The sequence below is a fragment of the Triplophysa dalaica genome, chromosome 13, assembly GCF_015846415.1.
Source record: "Triplophysa dalaica isolate WHDGS20190420 chromosome 13, ASM1584641v1, whole genome shotgun sequence".
NCBI classification, from domain to species: Eukaryota; Metazoa; Chordata; class Actinopteri; order Cypriniformes; family Nemacheilidae; genus Triplophysa; species Triplophysa dalaica.
Window position 1 is genome coordinate 8,057,375 of NC_079554.1, and position 6,000 is coordinate 8,063,374.

The window sequence follows — 6,000 nt, forward strand, 5'->3', positions numbered from 1 at the left end:
TGTTCAGTTGGTACAATTCAGGTTTTATCAATTGTACAAACACATGTTGAAACCGTTGCCAAAAGTGATGCATTTATGACACCTCGCTAATCCAATAATAAAAATAAGATTTTACCACTCACTAAATAAGTTGAGTTTATACTTTCCATACATATGGTGCACTACTTTTGTAAAGGATAAGAAGCTGATTCCATTTTTACAAAAAATGTTGCCTTTACTATATATTTCTGAAGCTTAACCTATAGGCTTGTTTCCCCATTACCTGCAGTATTCATGTGGAACTGCTGCAGTACAACAACAATCATGACACACGATCTGAATGTATCTGATTATGAATTGAAATAATACTTTCTGTTTTATACAGCACAAAAGTGTAGGAATATTGAATACTGTACAATCCTGTGGCAGAGTCTTCAATTGGTACAAAAACTCAACAACTTTTGTTTTGTTTTTATGTGTTTACCACATGGAACTGCACAGGAAATTTTTGAATAGTCTATGTACTATATGATATTATGGTAGCCTGATAACTGTCATCCGTTCCGTAGTTTGCGTCAATATCGTGCTAATCGAAGCATAACAAACTGTATATCATTGGAAAGGTCGAAGACTCTAGAATACAGATTTCTTTTGGTGTTTTTAAAACAATTTATGTAGGGAGGGAAATTTATTCTGAGTGCTTAGATTTTTTGTTATCCTTTTGCGACCCGTATTTTTAAATGTATTTTTAATTTAGTTTAAGAAAAACATAAACTATTTTTTTACAATAAACCTTAAGATTTTTTTTGTGTTAGTGATTTTAATAGTAATAATCAGCTACTTTTCTTTTATCAAACGATACCAACCAAGTCTGCATTCCAATGACTAACCGCCATTTTAGTTCCAACATGCGTTTTCACGTGTAGGCACAAAAAGGGCTCAGACAATTATTAATATAAATATTAATACGCGTTTTTTAATTTTATGTATTTGAATTTAACCTTAACATGGTTTGGTTCCACTAGACCCACCTACAGTAACAAAAACGTAACCATTATTATTGAACAAAAAATAAAACAGTTCAATGATTAATATATAAAAATAAAAGGATAAAATGAAGGTTCATCTGAGGATTATTGACTTTTATAAAGGATCATGCCCTGTTTTGTACCCTATTCAGGAAACATTCCAGTTTGTCCTCAGATGCATAATGAAGTCTTTCCTTGGTGCACCCTTGTTAGTATTCACAATCTGCATCATCAATCAGACTCAGACAATGAAACTCAGTTGCACGGATTAACAAGCTCAATTTGGCAACATGAAAGGTACAAAAATAGCAGCGAAAGAATATGAAGAGTTCTGCACAGCAGGTTGCAGTGTAATGGGCTTTTGGCAGATCATCAACCATTCCACTGACACCAAAAAAAGAAGGACTCAAAAAGTGAGGTAATTCATTTGAAGTATTAGCTACGTGAGTTGACTAAGACGTACACGGTGTTCAGTGAGAGGCTGGTCATCTATATGGGATGTTTAATGCTGATCCCTAATAGTGAATCGGTAAAATGACATTCTATATACTGTAGTCAGCATTTTTTATAGTTATTCTTTCTGTTCTAGTGTTTTTGGTCTCAGAGGGAGGGGAACGGATTAAGCGGACACACCTGAATTATGCGTTCCTTGAAAGCTACCAAAAATTACACAAAATCTTGTTTTTAATTGTTGGACAGTTTATTTATTAAATATATTTTTAATTTGATAATGATTTCAGTTACCAGAAATCAGTGCAGAAACAAAATGGGGCGTAAGGACACAATGTAAGACACCATGTTGACAGCACGTGTGCTTCCACTCCCACAGCTCAGATGTACGGTTACTTTGAATCATCCATATGTTCCGTTTGTCATCTGCATGGTTGTGAAGAGCTGGAGGCTAAAAATATATATATTTTATTTAACTGTAAATCTGAATAATAAAATTCTGTGCTTCTGAGGTAAGAAATATCAATCACAATTGTTGAATCCAAGAAATATGAAAATGACCAGCGTGACAGAGATGGAAACCCACAAGTGTGAGTGTCTGGTTGCACATATGTGTGTGTAAAGGGTATGTATATAAATAAGTGTCAGATATGCCTAATGTTGGCCAAATAAACACCTCTCGTTTGGCCATTTCCATGCTGGCTGGAGCCAGAGGAAGCCATACACAATGGAAGCCTGTGCATGGGAGCGCATGCAAAAAGGTTTTCCCACACACACACATACGTGAAATTATTTTGACACTTTGACTTTATGCTGTGTACACAACGAGTCACAAACATCCAACATCTAGACCATTATCGAGCTCAAACTCCTGTTATACACTAACCACAATATGTTTCAGTGGTGTGGTGTGATAACAGTAAGCACTGTGGATACAAACGGTCTTGGGCTCCAGCGAAGTAAGATTCATCATATATGTGTGTACATTTCAGGAATAAAGGCTTGCATGAGAATTGATGGAAACGCACGCTGTGACTGGAGTTCTGGCAGCGGGAGCAGCGGCTTCTTTTAACAACAAACACGCGTGGTCACACCCACAATAATGTATGATATTTCTGATACAAAGTCGTGTATTCATAACCAGCAACTATTTCATTAAACTGTTTGCGGACAATGTGGGTGAAAGGTTGTGTATACATTTTTCGCTATGGGTGTGTTAGCGCTGGTATGCTCTAGTGAGATTGTGTATATTTGTTATTTTCTCCACTCTTGTAATAATGATACTGTGAGTTGCTCATACTCAAGTATCAATTTCATTGTGTTCTTTGACACAATTTTTTTTAATGTTCTTTTACAGAATTAGAAAGAGCTTTAGTGCCAATTGTGCTTGGACACACAAGGAATTTGTCAGTGAGAAAAGCTTCCAGTGCACATATAGGTTTTGGTGTGAAGTATCCCTTTAAGAACGTAAAATATTTACTATTTAAACAATAGAAAAGGGAATGGAAAGTCCTTAAAACAGTTAGGACTTCCAATAGTTAGGACTGTGTGTGTGGTGCGTGCGTGTGTGTGCCAACCGAAGGGATTTAAGATGCACTAATCACATTAAAATCTCAATCTTAACCATGCCTGACCCCAAAGAATATTCTGACTCTAAAATCATCCCATAGTAGAAATGGGGAACAATGTAGAGGGTGTCCATTCTGTTTACCTTATTTAACCTCTCTAGGAGAGTGAAGAATGAATTTTCCAAATAAACCAGATGGAGGTGCAGTTTTTAGGAATGAGAAACTGCGTTTCGTATCCAGTACTTACATTATCTTTATTTTGTCTTTTTATTGTCATACACAATGCAACATATATTCTGCAATATAAGCATTTACAATAAAAGTTTAAAGTTGAGGTCAGATCTAAAGGTGCATCTAAATATCATGCAAAAAAGCTTTTCTGTGCCAAGGTCTTTTCTTATGCAAAGATGCTGTAATTCGTGACATTTAATGATAATTCTAGCATATTTATGTTCATGGTCCTCTGTGTGGGTTTGTATGCTGCTGTTTTCAAATTACATACATTCCATTTTTTTTATTCTGTTGATGTCAGTAATGTTGAGTTGTAAGTTGTTTTCTTCTCGTAAGTTGTCAGGCCTGCCCTTTAATTACACTGTTTTGATGCTTGTTTTTTGTTGTCTCTTCCATATCATAGTTGACTGCACTATCACACCAGCCTCTTCAGATTCCAAAGACAAAATGGCTATGATTCCACACTTGACAAGAGATTTACCTTTTTAAGTGTTACCAGGATATTCGGATACGCTAGCGTTAGGCACACACACTCCCACAAGGCTACTTTCTGAAAAACAAGGTCATTTGGGTTAAACAGGAGCAGCTGATGTAGGCCTGCATAGTTATAGGAGGACAGCGGTATGATTGCATTTACTTAGATGTTTTATGAGGCTAAATATTTCACCAGTTTCACTCCATTTATATATTGCAGGTTAATATCCTCTTTGACTGGAATAAAAGAACAGACACAGAAGATGTGAATGGCCTTTGGTGCACGATGAATTATTCTAATACCACATACGTTTGAGTAGATGCGTATTGGTAATGTACTGATGCATATTTACTGTATATAAGCAAATATCAACTTAATTTATACATATTTTATCATTTATATAGTTTGTGCACTAATATATAGTGTCTCTAGGGTAAAGAAAGGACGACAAATCATGAACATTTTTACAAATATTTGATCAGATTATCTGTTAGAGGCATTAAGGAAAAGTTTGCTTTGTAATTTGTGTATTTTTGCTTACTTGGAAATACACCAGTGTGCTGAAAAATGAATATTGTTTCAAGGACTGTGGATTAGGAGAATGCAAACACTGGCAGCTGTTTTACAAGACTAAAATGAAACAGACCTCTAGCAATCTTTGCAATAGTTCATTAAAAATAAACCTTCACTTTCACAAAGTCTTGAATGTTGCAGCACATTAAATAAAATAAAACATACGATTACAATAGTTATTGCCAAAACAATGAATAATGTTGAATTTTTTAATTTCAATATTGTTTCAAATTTCAATATTCATTCAACACTCTTCAGAATAAAGGTGTTTCAAAATGCCATAGAAGAACCATTTTGGTTCCATAAAGAATATTTAATATCCAAACCTTTCTGTTTCACAAAAGGTTTTTTATGGCGAAAAAACTTCCTTCAACTTATAAAAAGGTAAGAAAGAGATGGCTCTTTAAATACCCTTTGTCTGGTTTCTGGCATCCCTGCGAAGAACCTCTAAGAACCTTTCTTAAGAGTGAACATCCAGTTTAGTATCTGGGCAGTCACGTGTTTTATTAAACACACAATTGAGCATCAAACAAAATAACAGAAGGAAGAATTCCAAAAGCTTGAAGGAACCTGTATATATTTATTATGGTTAACGAAAATCATGACAACATTAAGGGATGAATATTCTCTTTCGTAGTTTTGCAATAAATATCATTTTTAACGACTAACGTTCTGCCTTTCTAGCTTTTGCACAGATGTCTGGTGTTCCTGTTCTGTTACGGAGTGTATTGTGCCGAATGTGGCTTTCTCTCCGTCAACAGACACGCGCGCGAACAGACAACTCCGTCACGTGACGCGCATTGGAACCCTCCACGCGCAAACGAAAAAAACTGATGCAACACCGTAAGACAATTGCCTTGCGTCGAGCATGTGAGCTTCACGTTATTAAAGCGCCCTTCCCCAGCTGAGTGTCACATCCTGTACCCCATTCATAAACTCCACGACGAAACCACGACAAAAGGCCTGGCGGGGCGCGTCGGTCGAAGAGAGGGGGAGACGTGTCGGTAAGCACGTGCGTTTCTCTCGCTCGCTCACAGTGCGCGGCTATTATCCTTGGAAAGGGGCAAAAACAATAGCAGTGCTCTCGATGTCCCAAACGGGCTTCTGCCCTGACCTGCGTGAGGTCAAGCACCACAGGGTGAGGGCGGGCAAATGAAAGTGGAAAATGAATGCCAGACCAAAGCACCAGGGCGCGATCATTCGGTGTCATAAATGGGTCACTGGCGGTGTTATAATAGTTTATAAAGAGGAGAACTTTGTGATTGTGGAGCCTTGTTACTTCAGTTTCGCACAGTCCTAAATTAGATCATTGCCTCATTTCGCTGTTTTGTTTATATTAAATAAACGTACAAATGAACTTAAATGGGATGTTCTTCGATGTATCAAACAGTGAAAACGAGGAGAGAAATATAATTTGTTTTATTTTCTCGGTTACAACCGAACACTGTCCAGTGAGTGATCTGAAGATGTTGAAAATGAATCCAATTGTGGCAAAATCATCACTATTATGCACATCATGTTCCAAAACAAATATTGACGCCCTTTAAGCGCCTCATTCAAAGAAAACACCTCGGACTACATCTACATCAGCCAATCAGAGCGTCAGGGGGTCATTTAAGAAATCATTGATATTGCCAATGCGTCAAACATGACCGTGTCGGGGGGATCCAGTGCGCGTATAAATACCGCGAGGCGA